Source organism: Columba livia, chromosome 14, assembly GCF_036013475.1.
Source record: "Columba livia isolate bColLiv1 breed racing homer chromosome 14, bColLiv1.pat.W.v2, whole genome shotgun sequence".
NCBI classification, from domain to species: Eukaryota; Metazoa; Chordata; class Aves; order Columbiformes; family Columbidae; genus Columba; species Columba livia.
The window spans coordinates 680,574-697,174 of NC_088615.1; the positions used below are offsets into that span (position 1 = coordinate 680,574).

Below are 16,601 nucleotides of genomic sequence, written 5' to 3' on the forward strand. Positions count from 1 at the left end.
GTCACATCTTGTTGCTGAATTTGACTGAAGCTTTGTTGGTTTTGTCTCTTTTTTTCAGTGAATGAACTGCTCACGTTAGGTACCCGCTGGAAACCTGGTTTGGCCGAGAGCCGAAAGCGGCCGGCAGCGGCAGGAGAGCCAGGCGCGGACAGGAGGCCGGCCGGACGCAGGACAAACGCAGGGCTGAACGCAGGACTGACCGCAGGACCGGATGCAGGCTGAACACAGGACCGAACGCGGGACTGGACACAGGACCAGATGCAGGAGCAGACGCAGGACGGATCGCAGGACCAGACCCAGCTGAAGCCGTTACGCTTTGGTTTGCATTGGCTGAAGAAACGAAGTGCCCAGATAAGCAGGCTTGGTGGACTGGCACTGATCTTTTGTACTCTTCAGAATCGAGTTTTATAAGTGCTGAATGCATGCTGGACAGTATTTTCCTTCTCAAAACAGTCCCATTATGTTTTTAAATGAAGTGAAGAATACCTGTGATTGGGTCCTTTCAAAGAGAAAGTAGTTTGGCTTGCTCCCCGATCAGTTAGGAAAGGCTGGTGGCTGTCGGGAGGCGGGATGCGGCTCAGAGCATTGGAAAAACTGTCACATTTGCTGTTGCCTTTTAAACAGAAAGTGTTGTAAACGTTTCTGACATTTGAAGGGTCATCACTGCAATCTTGGGTCACTCGCACTGTCTTTGGGGGAAGAGACAGTACGTTTCCACTGCTGCTTTTTTATTGTTTAACTGCCGGGCGCCGGGCCGTGTGGAATGTGACCTGTTCAGGTGTCGGGAGGCGGCTCAGCGCGGCGCAGAGTCGCGTTTTGTTCTGCGGGGGCGCAGGCAGCCGTGCAGGCGGAGCTGCTGCGTCTGCCCAGGACCAGCCCCGCTGCCCAGCCCGGGACCCCGCGGCGCCCCCGCGGCTCTGGGCTCCGTGCGCGGGAGGACGCGCCTGGACGGGCTTTGTGGACACGGGGTTTGTGGACACGAGCTTTGTGGACAGGGGGTTTGTGGACACGGGCTTTGTGGACATGGGGTTTGTGGACACGAGCTTTGTGGACACGGGGGTTTGTGGACACGGGGTTTGTGGAGCAGGGGCTGGGGTTCAGCGTGGTGTTCATGGACACGAAGCTTTCTAGGAACACGGGTTGGGGTTTGGGGGAGCGCAGTGTGTTGGAACCCAACCGGCGCTGCTGGGCTGCGGCTCTGGGGGGCCGGGAGCCTGCGGAGCATCCTCCTCATCCTCCCGCTCCTGCTCCTCCTCCCTGGGGAGGCAGTTCCTTGTTGGGGAGCAGATGCTTGAGAGCATCTGTAAAGCTGTGCAGGTTTTTGCATGTACTTTTGCTTGGGCTCCTGTTTGTTTCAAACACGGGTCGGTCTTGGCCAGAGGAGCAGCCTGGACTCCCTTCCGCAGTCTCGGGCTTTTGCAGACGATGCAGAGAGGCCATTAAAGTGCCAGGTTTTATACACTTTTCCTGTTGATACTGCTTGGGGAGACCTTGCAATCCAATTGCTCTGCCTTGATTGATTCGTTTTCATTATCAGCCCTGAATTATTTGCAGAGGTAAATGACAAGGCTTTATTTTCTCATAGTGCTTTATCTTTTTACAAAATGCACCCAACAAAGTTGCTAATGGAAAAGCTTTTAACCTCCCGAGGCGGAGGGTGATCCTGGTTCGCTCGGGCGCGCGTGTGACACGTGGGGCTGACTAATGCCACGGGCTCAGCAGAGCCCGCGGAGCCCCTGCACCCCCGGGTCAGCGGGAGATGGAACAGGCAGCCCAAGGTGACTGCACAGCCGCGGGATAAATTGCTGCAAACATGAAAGAGAACAGGAAGGACAGATCCGTTTCCCCGCTTCGGCAGCAGGGACGCTCAGCCCGCACGTCCTGGCTCCAGCGGGGGTGTCAGGACCCGGGACAGCGGGAAGGATGGTGCTGGCTGTGCTCCGTGGCACGATGAAAAACAAACAGATTCCCAGGGACGCAGGGGTAAATAGCGCTGCAGGGTGAGCAAAGTGAGTTATCGGGACTGGTGCCTCAGTGCAGTGTCCCCCTGTCTGTCCGTCCCCTCGTCCATCCGTCCCCCCGCAGCTCTCGGTGCCACACGGCTGTGGCATTGCTGATGGGGAGAACAAACACCGGGATGTATGGAATGGAGGGGAGCCAGAGCAGTGCGAATGCAGAGGACTGATGGTTGCCAGGCCTCTGATATATATATTTAAGTAAAAAGAAAGCCACAGATCTCATTTTCAAAGTCCTGCAAAATGCATTTCCCATGTCCCCAGCTCTGGGCTTGGCAGCTGTTACGGCTGAGCAGAGCGTTGGGGACAATGGGCCGGACCCCTGGTACCACGCTGGGCACGGTCCTGCAGTGGCTGGGCACGGTCCCGCTGCAGGGCCAGGCTGGGCTGGGGAGCAGATTTCAGAAAACACATCTGATGTAATGTAATGTGTCAGAGATGGGGACAGCACCCGCTCCCAGCGAGTCCCCTGTCACCTCCAGCCCCCTGCTCCCGTCAGACCCTCGTGCCGGGGTCCCTCACCAACAGCCGTGCCAGACCTGCTGCCGGTTCCTCCCCCAGCTCGGCTTCCCACAACCGCATCCTTTGCTGGCTGCTGCATTTCAATAACAAATGAGCTTTAAGTTAAAATTATAATAATCTGTACCTATTGTATTTCTTTCTGTCCTTCACACTCAGGGTGGGAATTTGTCCTGCAGGGATGGAACAGATGGGGGGAAATATTAGGAAAATTAGATCAAATGGTGGTATAATGCCATGAGATGACTCAGTGCTATTGTGGTGAAGTCTTACAAAAGGAGGACGTTGAACAAAATGTACTTTCATAGCAAAGCTTTTTCCATGTTGTTATTTCTTTTCAAAAGCTGAACAAACACTCCTCGTGGTTTGCTCTGGTGTGTAGCGTTGGGGTTTTCCCCGGCTGTCCCCGACGGCCGCGGGTCCCGTGTGCGGAGCTGGGGCTCAGCCGCCCCGCCAGGAGCAGCCGCTGCGGGCACGCAGCACCGAGCTGGGTCCAGGTGAAGGTACCGCCATCCTCGTGTCACTCTGTACTGGGCAATCAGTGCCCTGCTACCCGTGTGTCACAGGGGGAAAAGCATTTCTGGGTACGTGGGGAGCCAGCTGGACCATCAAACCAAACGCCAGCTCTGCTTTTCCTGCTGTTTGCCCACGGGAAAGGGCTTTGGGGCTGGCGGGCGCGGTGGAGCTGGTGCAGCCCCGCTCGCCAGGCACCAGCACCTCCGGCAGCCCGGGGAGCAGCTGGGGAAGCTGCTGGGTGCCGGCTCCGCTCAGCCTGGGGACAGAGCGTCGCTCCGGCTGGGCTCCACATGTTCCTCAGCCTACACGTTCCTCCAGAAACCCGGTTCCCAGCGTAACTCCCGCATGGTGGCCGTGTCGCTTTGCTGTGAGCCCAGGCCCTGGCACGAACCAGCGGTTAAATGACCCAGCTGCTCATGTCTTTGTGCCAAATGGAGCCGTGACGTGGCACCTCCTGTGAAACTCATCCTTCCCGGGTGGCAGAGCACGGCACGGCACGGCACGGCACGGCACGCTGCTCGGAGCCGCTGCCAGGTGCGCGCTGCACTGATGACACTGCTCACATCGTACGCTGCCTTGGGCTTTATTTTATTAGCCTGCAGCACTTTCTCCATGGTCAATACGAAAAAAGCAGGCTGGCTGAGCATCTGGGGAGAAGGATGCAGCTCTGAGAGAGAAGATAAAGAGCTTCTGCAAATATTTATGCACAGAAAATCAATCAGGCAGTAATGAATCTCATTTACAAAAGAACTGTGTGTATTTGTGAGGCTCTTGCGGTGAGTTCGAGAAGGGGCGGGTTGATCACAGACCGAGCTGGTTTGGGGTCACCCTCCCCTGTCCAGGGGTGGCGGGGGGGAGGTTTTTGTGCCATTTTCCTGTTTGCAGCCCCGGGGCTCCTGGGGAAGCACTTGGTGCTGGGCAGGTGCTGCTGATGGCTGCAATGGGGACACCTGGGAAAAGCACCCTCTGCCCACCCACTGCTCTTATTTAATTCTCTCAATTAGCAAGTGGGGCCCTCTAGGCCTGATCCTGCATGGTGGGCATGTGCTGTCCCCAGCTCTGTCCCCTCTGGGCTCCTGGCCACCATCTCAGGTAGGAGTCACCGGTTTCAGGCTTTTGAGGGTGGCGGGGTGGCCGGATGCCGGGTGGCTGTGCTGGCCCTGGGGGCCGTGGCGGTGGAGGTTTGGTGCCCGGAGGGGGTGCGGGGTTCCCTGTGCACCCCCGGCCGTGTGTCCCTGCGGGGCTGCCCGGGGCTGGGACCCCGTCCTGGGGAGGGCGCTGGAAGAACAAGGCTGTTCCTGCCCTGGTCCCGCCAGAAGTGCTTGTTCTGCCCCCAGAGAAGGGGTTTCACATCAAGTCGCTTTCTGTATGGTTTACAAAGCAAACTTTACTTTCCTTTGTTTAGTTGTTGCCTTCTTAACACTCTGGAAAAGATTTTAAATATTTAAAGCTGGTCAGATAAAAAGTGGTTGTGTGAAGGCTCTGAGTCAGTGCACTATAAATAAAACACTAGAATAAATCTCCTTAACAAGTAAACATAACACATTTTAATCTGAAACCCTCATGAATTCCCCTCTACCTGTCAAGAGTGAGGCTGCAACTGCTTTTCTCTGCAGGCGACGCAGGGGCCCACACGTTGCCCTTCTCTGTGAGCAAATGTAGATTAAAACAGGGTAGCAATTAATAGTAACCCACATGACTAGACCCATTGTAGCAGGCAGCGAAGTGTGTTTGAACACAGTCGAGTTCCTCCTGCTGCTGCAGCCGAGTTTGAGGCGCCGGGGCAGCGAACTCCCCTCGCCTTCAGCAGCACGGCAGCAAATTGCCAACAATTGCTATTGAAAATAAATGTGGGTTTTATTTATGTTTTCTTTAGTCCTTGACTTGATTTAGTATCTTTGTGGTTGTTCTGCACAAAAGCCCTGCCCGCGGTGTCTCTGGTTTTCCCAAGCAAAGGAAGCGGGTTGTACCCACAGGCACCAGGGCTCCCTGGGGGGAGGCTGGGGGTGTCTGGGGGCCCGGGGCTGTGACAGCCCCGCTCCCGTGTCCCGGTACGGCCCGTGTCCCAGCGCGTCCCTCTGCGGTGCTGGCCCTCCCGCTCACTCCTCTGCTGTGACTTTCGCGTTTGCCGGGTTCTCCCAGGTAACCGCGTTTTTCGGACAGGTTTGCTATGGAGCTGGTAATGCCCGAAACGCACGCGGTTAGCTGCAGAAAAACACAGTTATTTAGAAGAAGCAGATGTGTCCTGAGCCTGTTTCCCCCCCAATTACATTTGTCCCCTCCAGTGTTTAGTTTCCTGCTAGGAGCTGCAGATACCTGGGAAATTCCATGTTATACACTGACCTACTTACAGAATTTGTTTTAAGTACTGGAGAAGTGCCCAAAAGTCCAGTGTTGATCTTCCTGCGCTGGCGCGTTGTTCTGTCCGCAGCAGAAGCAGCGGGCCGAGGCCGCGGCGCGGCCGCCCAGCGGTGCGGCGGGGTGAGCCATGGGCTCCCGCGGGGCCTGAAGCCCCTGGGACCGGTTCAAAGTACAAATAAGTTGGGCTCATCAGTCAGATTAATTTTTCCTAGGTACACTTTGTTATTTGGCTTTAAAAGGAAGGAAAAGCATTCTAATGAACATTGCAGTTAATCGGAGTTGTTTTCTGTAGCCACGTCCGAGTCCTGCTGGGGAAAGCAGGGAGCGGAGGGTGAGAGGCTGCTGCGTTCCAACTAGAGCACCTTCTGCTCGGGTTCTGGGGCTGCAGGTGATTTGCACAGTGCTCGCAGGGCTCTGGATGCTGTGGCTCCGTGGGGAGGAAAAGGAGGTCAGCGTTCACCTGAAATATGCCTGTTATTAGCCGCACTCCTCCTTGTTTCTGCAAGGCACCATTTAAAAACAATTTTTCTGAATTGCACCATCTGGAGGAAGAAAAAAGTCGATAATGTATTTGCAGGAGGCGGGGCGGCTCTGCCCACCCTGCCGGCGTCACCGGGCGCCGTTCTGCCGCTCGGCCACCGCCAGGTGACGGTTCCAGGTGTGACTGTCGGTCACAGGAGCCGCCATGGGGCTGCGCGGGGGCGATGCCCTCGCTGGGGGTGGGATGGGACAGGGCAGGATGTGCTCCCCCGCGGCTGCTGCTCGGGCTCCAGGTGCTGGTTCCATCGGTCACCAGTGAGTCCCCGGGGCGGCTGTGACACGGGACCACTTGTGCGAGCGCTGCTTGCGAGCGCTGCCTGCTCTCTGCTCCCACGTTAACCTGTGGTTTGAGCCAGGCTTAGAGCCGTCCCTTGTGCAGGTTACTGGTGTGGGTGGCTGGACGCTGTGAGTCTCCCCGCGTTCACAGACCGCAAGCTGTGTCTGAACCTGCCAAGTCAAACTGACCCAAGGAAAATAGTTTGGTGATTTATTTCTGTTTCTACCTACACGCTTATGTACGTTTGCCATAGGGAGCACGCTGAGGGCTGTGCCACGGTCACGGTACAGGGCCCGGCAGTGTGGGCTGTAGTGTGAAGCAGAACCGAGGGCTGTGAGTAACTGTGAGCCTGGGCTGTCCCCGTTTTTCTGCTCCTACTACAGGGGGTTATTTACCCCCTTCCCAGCTGTGAGAAGCAATTAGTTAACGCGGTGACAGTGCTTGGAATGAAGCAGTTGCTGCTCCGTGCTGTTTATTCAGACAGATGAGGTTAGAGAACTACCTCTTCCAGTCTCGCTGATGGAAGAAGGAGCACTTCTGGCTAATGAACCGAGGCCGAGCCCCAGCGACATTAGTTGCTAGGAGATGGGGCTCGGTCTTGATTTGGTGGCAATGGAGAGCACTTGTGCGCCGTTTTTCACTCAGGGATCAGGGGCATGAGCAGCACAGCGTGGGATGTGGCTGCTGGGGCCAGATGTGGCCACCGGTGGCTCCGGCTGCGTGGGCCCCGCGGATGCGCTGGGCAGCTTGAAACGCCTTGTTCTGGTGTCACCGAAATACCGCCTTTGCTGTGCTGTTCAGGGTCTCAGTTTTGCTGGAACTGTAGATAAACCAGAGGTGAACAAAGGAAGGATTCGGGGAAGGCCAACCCCAGCTTTGCCGATTGCAGCCTCCCAGCACAGCATCTGACACCCAGCTGGCAAACTGGTACACACAAGACCTGCAGCCGTAATTATCCTGCCGAGAGCGAGTGTCTGCGCTGCAGAGTCGGGGGTGAGCTGCAGCTCCAAAGCAAGCCAGCATGAAAGAGCTTGTTCTGCCCCCAACCTGCAAGCAGCAGCAACCTCCTGCATTGCCACGACGTTCTTTCACTTCCCTGTGGCACTTGTATAAGAATAGGACAGATTGTTCCTCTGCACTTGTTGCCACTGCAGGCCGTAATGAACTCCTGGTTTTGTTCTTTTAGGAAGATTTCCCATCGCTTTGAAATGATTACATTTTTTTTTTCTTTATTGGAAGATTATTCTACTTTTTAATATTCCTGTAACGGAGGGACCAGAAGATCATGAATTAAATAGCAATTCTTCCGTCTTCAGTTTCCATTTTCCCCCTGTGAAATCCCTTGTTAATGACCGGTGATCACAGCTTACCCTCTGAGGACGGGATTTGTAAAGCGAGGCTGTGAGCCGGGGGTGATCATTCAAAATCCCATTAAACATGCAATTCCAGAGAGCTCGAGGTGCATGAGCAGGGGATGTATGTGGGATAAATGCTCCTTTGTTTCACCCGCAGGAAAATGTCCCAGAAAAGAACGACCCGCTCTGTTCAGCGTTACTTGTGCCGATGATCGGCTGATTGGATTTCATTGACCAGGTTAATATCGAGCCCTTGTGCAATTACCGGGAAAGAACAGAGTATGATTTCCTTTTGCTGTGCTTTTGTGATGTGGAAGAAAGGTTTATATTTCAAACGATCTTTTAATTTGTGCAAGCAGTCTCTTGAAAGACCCTTTAATTTAGGGCAGGCTCCAGGAGAGCTGTTCTCGAGCTCGTTCTCCAAGTAGGACTTTTTAAAAATTCTTTTTGCAATGCCAGGCTGTATGAAGAAGCCATTAATCTTCATTACAGAATAAGCCCGATTTAAATCTGCAGGGGCTCTGTGACCCAAGCAGTCTACCTGCAGTGCTCGGGAGCTGCTGGCAGCGCAGGTCCAGGGCTTATTGTTGTCATTCTTGGTCCTATGGCTGGTCAAAATCTCACCTTACAGGGCCAGGTTGGCTTTCAAAATGGGATCGATCCTTGTGTCAGGTCTCGGCTGCTGTGCGATGGTCTGTGCGCCCGGGCTCTGTGCAGTTTGTGTGTGGGGCGGGTGGTGCGGGGAAGGTGCTGTTCCAAGTCCTGTTTCTGGTGCTTTCCAGCTCACGTACCCCGTCCTCGCTCCCTGTGACCGCGGATTGGATGCGGCTGCCTCGTGTCTGTCCCGCGGCTCCGGGGGCTCTGGCTGAGCTGTGCCGCGGCTGCTCCCCGACCGCAGCTCCAGAACCCCGAACCGCGGCCAGAAACGGCCGCCAAAACACCCCAAACCGCCAAGCCCAGCTGCTAGCGGTGTCGGTTTGTTTGTGGCTGCGGGTGTTGGTTGCTTGTTGTGGTTTGTTTTTAATTTAATTTATTTTTACCCGTGGTCTGTGCCTGGCACGTTACATGGGCTGGTTGTTTTATCCCGTGATGTGAATTTCTTACGCGCGGGTTAGGGCGGCAGTGTCCTATCAGCATGATAAGCAGCAGTGAGGTTTCTCTGGTGTAGGTGCAATAAAACACACCTTTAATTACTGGCACAATTAGTTCTGCTGATGTTCATGGTGTGTTGTACAGTCCATTGAATGCTTCATGAATATTTATGCCATCATCCACAAACCGGGGGTATAAACCAGCTTCTGTTGGAGGCTGTTATTTCAGCTCCCAGAAACGGCTGCCACTCTTCAGAGTCCTCTGAAAAATACCCCTTTTGACTTGAAGAGCTGCACTTTCTGTTCTTTCCTTTTGGATGAATTTGTCTGGGTTTGTGAATGTGTCTGGACTTTTTTTTTCTGTAATTTTGAAATACCAGGATAACACTCTCCCTTCAAACAAAGCCATTGAATGAAATTGCGATCAATCTTTCAGTTTAAGAGCATGTGTTCTGCTTTCCAATGTGATCGCCCTTTAGCTCGGGCTCTTCCCTGGCGGCATGGCTCCTGTGCACCCAGCGGCTCGAGCTGGGGGAGGCGGCGGTCACAGAGTCACAGAGTGTCAGGGGTTGGCAGGGCCCTGGAAAGCTCACCCAGTGCAATCCCCCCATGGAGCAGGAACACCCAGATGAGGTTACACAGGAAGGTGTCCAGGCGGGTTGGAATGTCTGCACAGAAGGAGACTCCACAACCCCCTGGGCAGCCTGGGCCAGGCTCTGCCACCCTCACCCCAACAAGTTTCTTCTCATATTTAAGCGGAACCTCCTGTGTTCCAGTTTGGACCCATTGCCCCTTGTCCTGTCACTGGTTGTCACCAGAAGAGCCTGGCTCCATCCTCCTGACACTCCCCCTTTCCATATTGATCCCCAGGAATGAGTCCCCCCTCAGTGTCCTCTTGTCCAGCTCCAGAGCCCCAGCTCCCTCAGCCTTTCCTCACACGGGAGATGCTCCACTCCCTCCAGCATCTTGGTGGCTGCGCTGGACTCTCTGCAGCAGTTCCCTGTCCTGCTGGAACTGTCATGGTCACCCAGTGTCACTGGAGGGAAAGGAGAGAAAGGGAACTGCCCAAGTGTCACTGGGGATATGTCACTTGCCCAGCAGAACTGAGGAAAGGCTGAGGGAGCTGCAGCAACAGGCTCTTTGTTTTCTGTGTCGCTGTACAGCGACCTCTCTTTATACACAGCCTTCTGACGGAAGGAAAGCTGGATAGAGCTATTAGATGGAAACCGTTCCTTGGGACATCCGTCTTTCAACAGAGACGGATGTGCAAGGGTGGAAAACATGTTAGTGTGATGTATGCGTGTCTCTTCCAGGTTAAAAAAGAGAAAAGCAAGCCCATTCAGCTGCATGATTATTTCCCTTAATGGCTGGTGGAGTTTCCCCGGGGTACAGTTTCTCTTTTTGCTGTAATTAGTTCCTTATCACTGGCTATTCGCTCTCTGTCTCCATGCAGCCTCCCCTGTAAGGTCTGAAATGGTGAATTAACCAAGTTAAACAGGAATCTCAATGCACTTTGTCATATATAATCACATTTCAGAGACTTAGCAAAAGGTCTGTGGATATCAAATGTTGGTTGTTAGAGGGATGTAAAGCCCAGAGGAATTTGAGACCTTGTAACAGAAAAGCCACCTTGGCTGCAATGTTCAGGTTTTGGCACCGTGTGTGCGTCTCTGCGCGTCTCTCCCGGCTGAGCGGGCTGGCTTGCAGGCGTGAGGTCAGGAGAGTTGAAAGCTTAAAATAGACAAATGCTTGGCTAAAGATCGCGGGCGTCTTTCGTTTGTGCAGCTGTAACTCCTCGGTGGTTGCCATCGTGGCTGAGGCAGAGGTAACTGGAGCAGGCGGGATTTCTGCATCGCCGAGGTCCCCGGCCCCGGCAGGCGGCACCGATGCTGGTTTGGGGTGCCCATGGCCCGGCCTGCGGTCTCCGGTCCCTCTGGGTGTACACACGGTCGCTGTGCCAGGTTGTGGTTGGGACCTCAGCCCGTGCACGGCTCCCTGCCTGGCGCGCAGAGCTGGTCACTGTGGGTGGTTCTTGTCCCGCCTGTGAGCGCTTGTTCTGGAGGTGGGTCCTGGGGTGTGACGTGGGGCGACCCGAACCCGCGGGGCTCGTTTCAGGCCTCGCTGCCGGTGTGCGCAGGTACGTGAGCTGGATGGCAGCCCTGGGCTGGCGGTGCCGGGACATCGGGGTGCGAGGCCGTACAACCCACACCTGCTTGTCCCCAGAGAGCAGAAACCTCCAGTATTTACAAACCAGCCCCAAACAAAAACCAAACCTAAAGTGCACGTGAATACTTCCAAATGATAAAAAGTAATTTCCTTTGCTAACAAACTGCCTCATCTAAGAACCTGTCTGATGGCAGCTCCAGAAAGCTCAGCGCTTCGAACGGGGGCTGCTGCTCCTTTTGCTGTTGTGCTCCCCTCTCTGCCCTCCCGTGGCCCGTGCTGTGACCCCGCGGGATGTGCCGGCAGCCATGCCATGTGATGCCACCCAGGGAGAGCTCCTTCCCCATCCCCGCAGGCGGTGCCATCGCACAGTGCCCCGCAGTGTTCCGGTGCCACCAGCGTTGGGTGTCACAAGTTGTCCCTCTGCTCGGCCGGGACTCGGGGTCTCCTCGCAGCAATAAGCTCCTTCCAGCGTGCACACGGTGACTGGTGCCGAATTGCTCACCAGGAGGCGCAGACGGCTGCTGCAGAAGTCGGTGTTCCCGAGGCCCCATTGCTGCCGGAGCGGGTCTGCCAGCGGGATCCCCGAGAAACCTGCTGGTGTACAGAGTGCAGCCCCCGCCCCCAAAACCGTCGCTAGCACGTTTATTTTCACACTGGGGTCTTTATCCGGTCACGGATGGCACACCATAGGTCGGCCCTTGCAAAATCCCATTCAAACTAACGCAATCTAGCAATTTTAATTGTCCTGTCTGCCGTAGTTTGGTTCCTAGTGTTCTAACGCCAACTCGTGTTTGTCTGAATGAGGTTTGAGTAGCCCAGTGATTGAGTAAATAGGGTTTGTTTGGTTTTTTTAATTCCACCACTGTTAATATCACTGTGATTTGTAATTGCAAATGCGTACAGTCAATAGTCGACCTCACCTGGGGAGTGCTGCCGCTCCGAATCCGCGTGCGGTGGAAGAGCTTTCCTCTCCTCCTGTGATGTGTGTCTGACTTCTGCTTCTGCAGTGTCTGTTTAATTTCAGCTGTCACTAGTTACATAACGGTTCACTTTTGCTGCGGTTTTCAAGGTCAGGTTCGGGTTTTCCTTGAAGAGCAGTGAGTGCCTGCGTGGGGAACAGGAGCTGCAGACACAACGTGTGCACCGTGTGACGAGGATATCTCAGAGCTGGTTGCTAGAAGGGGTTGCAGGAGTTGTCTGCCGTGTGCGTTTGGGGAAAATTCCTCCAGAGCTGTGATGGTTCGGGTGTGCTGGTTTTGAGGTTGTTGTCGTTGGGTTTTTTCTTATGAAAAATGTTAAAAAGATTGTCTTAATTTCAGTGTGTAATTGATTGGTTTGTCTCTTTTGGTCGCTGTGCTTTTTGATGTAAATGCATCTTTGTTTTATCTGCTTGCTGGTGTCATGGACAGGACAATCAGTTGCCTTTAAATAGATGGAAATGAATGAAACCTGGGTTGTGGGTTATTTGCCACAAAAATAGAATGTGAGATGAAATGTAACGTAGCAGTCAAATGGCTGCTGAGTGACTTCTTTTTGTCTCTTGGATGAAAACTTGTAAACCGCTTTTTAAGCCCCTTCTGTGGCGTCACGAGGCTGTAGGATCTGTGTGTTTTGCAACCCTTGTCCAGACGTGGAACGCTGAGCCCTTCCTGCCAGCTTTTCTCCTATGAGCGGCGTGGGCTGTGACACAACCGCCGGTCCCGTCTGGCCGTTCGTGTGGCAGCTGGGACAACATCTGCATGGCTCGAGCCCCGGCCCCCAGCTTCCCCTGCGCAGTTTGGATGCTGAGGAGCACGGAGCTGAAGGGAGATGCAGGAGCCAGGGCTGTTACAGGGTGGGATGCGACCATCTCCTGCAGGAATGCAAAGGGTTAAAAACCTACAGTAAATAATAGCAGCAAAACAATGGGCTCTAATATATTCTGCCGAGACACTGTACTGTTTTCAGGACTATGCAGCTGACAGTTTTCTGTTTTCAATAAGTTAAAAAGTGGAGCCACTGAATTTCAATCACCTTCCATCCAAGCAGGAGCCCGACTCCTCTGGTTGTAACTCGGAGGAACTGACTCCGCCGTGTTTTCCGTGTTTCCCAAATGAGCAGCGCGATGGAGATGGGGATGGAGCAGGGGCAGGCAGCTGCGCCGGCCGGTCCTTCGTCCTCCAGGGGGATGGAGGTCAAAGGCACCTTCATCCCTCTCAGAATTCCTCCTCCCAGCCGGGTTGTAAATATGAGCACAGCCCAGTGCAATTAACACAAAAGAACCAGCTCTTACCGCCTCTGAAAAGGATGGGGAGTGAGTTCTTTTGATTATATTAGGCACTGTATTTGATGTTGTTCCTACCGTGTCATGGACCTTGAATTGATCTGCATAACAGATAGCAAAGCTAAAATAGTTTATTGCATGCTTGACCCTAATTGTGCAACCTCCTTTATAATTTGTTTTATTTTTTTATTCCCTCTGTGTATTCTGCAACATGCACAAGCCCCTGTTCCTTGGGCGGTCAGACTGGTAAAAGCCCTTTGTTCCCCGGCACGCTGACCTGTCACTGATCCGTCTTCCATCCCCTGTGCTGTGTGGCAGGGTTGGAAATCACCAGGGATGTCATCATCCTGTTCCCTTCTAGATAGAACCAGCTGTTGTTCTTTTGTGTGCGACACAGGTAAAGATTCCTTAATTAAAGAGAACTCTTAATTAAACAGAACTCTTAGATTTGAGTGTGTCCAGTTTAAGAACAAGCAAGGGAATCGCTGTGTGTGGTCACCAGAGGAAACAACTCCCTGTTTTATGCAGGGGACAAGTGCTATAGAGTCTTGGCCTTGTCTACATTAGATGTATCACAGACACTTCATGCTGTGCGGGTTCCTCACCGGTGACCGTGCCCTGGCCTGTGCTGTCCCTTCGCCTCCCAGAGACACCTTCACTTCTCCGCGTGAACAGGTGTCGCAGAAACCAGAACTGAAAGCTGCCCACACCCCTCGTGTAACAACCTTCCCGCGTAGATCGAAACCACCGAAGTTTCTATATCTGTAATCAACGTTTTTGTCTTGGTTCTCACAAATACTTAAGTACGTGTTGAATAGTACCCAGTACACCTATTTCTTGTTGCGGGGTCCCGAGGCTGAAGTCCAGTCTTCTGTTTTCAAAGGAATAATTATGATGAAAAGCAAAGATAGCCATATACAAAGGATGTATGCTAAAGTCTGGTTTCTAAACAAACCGTATTTTGAAGTTTTCATGGCAGTCACCTCCCAGCTCTCTGAAGGAACAACCGTATATTTCCCACTGCAACCTGAGATTCGTGAATCTTCAGACCCCACTGCCACGTTTCCTTCATTTGTTTGAAAAGGAGACCTGGAAACTATATCCTGAACATATTTGAAACATATGTTATCAAACAGCTTTCACTGAAGGGTGCATGTGTGACTTAGCCAAATTAGCCGGGAGTACAAACCTGGACACAAACACACCCTGTTGGTGTTTGTAACATTCAGCATTCACCTGTTTGCTGTTGAGAACCTCGCAGCGAAGGCGCCAGCTGTCAGCAGCAACAGGGTTAAGTCTGAGCTCACCAAACCCTTTTCTTAAGCCTGTGCCTGTAAAGCAAAGGAGGATTTCTGAGTAATACACTACTTGAGCTCATTTTAGCCCTGAGCGTTTCTGAAGGCAAAACCCATCAGCTGTGTTGGAAAGTGTACATACCGGGCATTATTGAAGTATTTTAGACTTCCCCCAGGAGATGTTTAACTAATAGGAAGGTTAACTGTGCATATATACTTGTCAGTCAAGTGAACAGTGGGCTACAAAATCCCCCCATAAAGGAGAACAAACAAAGCAAACGCAGTAGATGGAGCGTGCAATTTCCACAGCCACAAGGCACCATTTCTTCTCTCACTGGATCATTCTGGTTCATGTCAAGTGTTCCAGAACCCGATGAAAGAGGCTGTTGCCATTAGTGTGACCTTAACTGCTTAATGCAGCATATAATCTGCATAATTTCTATGCTATAATAAATAATAGTTTTGAGTTTAAGCATATTCCTCTTTAGGTGCTATACATAACTGCAAGATATCAATAGGCAGATGGTCAATATGGTTGTTAGCCTGTAATCATGCATAATAGCATTTAATTGTTTTCTAAACCAAATGTGTTGCATCTCTTAAGGACTCCGGCACACAGAAAGTTGAGTCAAATTAGTTGCAGTGAATTTTGTGACAGAAGTCTCTGGAGCTTGGTACGTATGCGAAGTTGGAACCAGTCTAAGATAGGGATTTGAAAGCACAGGCTTGTTTAACAGAAAACATTGCAAGTGACTTTCCATTAAATCTGTATACATTTTCTTTGTATGGACGTTTAGTCAGATTCCCAAACTCTGAATGCGAGCCAGCAGTTTGGGTGTAGAACAAACAACCGCCGGCACGGTTGTTCGCCAGTTACCAGCACTAAGTCTGAACCGCTGGCGCGTCCAGCCAGGCTCGGCTTTCCCTGGGGGGCTGTGCTGCAAACCTCCCCGTCCTGTGCGTGCTCTCTGTCTTTGTCTTTGGGAGAAAAGGAAAACACGGAACCGCAATGCCTGGATAACATTGTGGCCTCCAAAATGATCTGTGAATAATTCTAGTTAAATAGCAAAGTGCTGAAATTGCACAATTCGTGCCCGTAGTTGTACTTTCGCTGCCCCCAGTTTTGAGCCATTTTCAAGACTGGTTTGCATTCCTCAGATCTGACATCTCCAGCCTCCAGTGACCCTGTCAGGAACCGGAGCGAGTCACAGAAGACGCCTGCAGGCATGTCTCCCAGCCCGTTCTGCTGTCTTTCCAGCTGGAAAGGCACTGTGGCAGAAAGCCCGGGGCAGATGGCACCAGGGGACAGCAGAGCTGCCCCAGTTTGTCCCCAGTGACACTGGCTGGGAACGGGGCTGTTCCTGGGGTGACTGCGGCCAGGGCACCAGGGCAAAGTCCTTCAGCAACTCAGACTGCGCCTGGGTTGATGGTGAAGGTTTCCTCGTTGGGCTGGAAGCTGGTTCTGTGTCGTGCTGGTACCCCCGTGGTGACCCCAGTGGTGACGCCGGTCGTGACACCGCTGAGCAGCGTGTCCAGGTCCCTCCCCGGGGAACAGCCAACCCTCTGCCACGTGTGACAAGCCCTCCCGGACCCGTGCCCTGTCCTGTCTCACTGCACAGACAGGGAACGGTTTGAAGAGAATGGGAAGACGTCCCGGTTCCTGCCCACGGGACAGGACAGGACAGGACAGCCGTTACTCACGCCAGGGTTCGGAGACACTGAGAGAGTGCAGCGTGTTGCACAGAAACCCGACAGCCCTTCTTTCCTTGCTGACAGACTGTTCGATATCAAAATGGTATCACTCACTTTTGGTTTTGCTGGAAGAGCGAAGCCCATGTGGCTCAGAGGAACCGCGTCCCGCTGGCCGGAGCACACTGAAGGCGTTGCTGTCCCAGGTGGTCTCGGTGTGACTTGTCCGTGGCTGTTGCTGAAGGGGTGGCATTTTCTGGGAAACACTCCGTGTGTGTGACAGAAAGCACAAAGTAGAGCTGCAAAGCACTGCAGCTGGATCCTCTCTCAAAGCAGGATTGGAAACTCTGAGCCCTCTGCTTTTGGCTCGATGGGTAATTCTACAGACACAAACTGCAGCCTGGAATGGGATGTACGCAATGAAACACCAGTAAGATGTAAGACTTTGTTATGCATGGCGGTGTCGGTAGGGAATAGATACACAACCCAGCAGGTTGGTGCTTTGGTTTCTTGC

General features: G+C 53.0%; 1 protein-coding gene across 1 annotated transcript in view; it reads left to right on the forward strand.

The window, feature by feature from the left end:
* PRELID2 (PRELI domain containing 2) overlaps positions 1 to 16,601 on the forward strand; it is a 57,930-nt gene that overhangs the window by 12,431 nt on the left and 28,898 nt on the right. Inside the window, exon 6 of the mRNA XM_065029392.1 lies at positions 59 to 4,142. The gene's annotated coding sequence lies outside the window, so the exon portion shown is untranslated. The remainder of the gene's footprint in view (positions 1 to 58; positions 4,143 to 16,601) is intronic.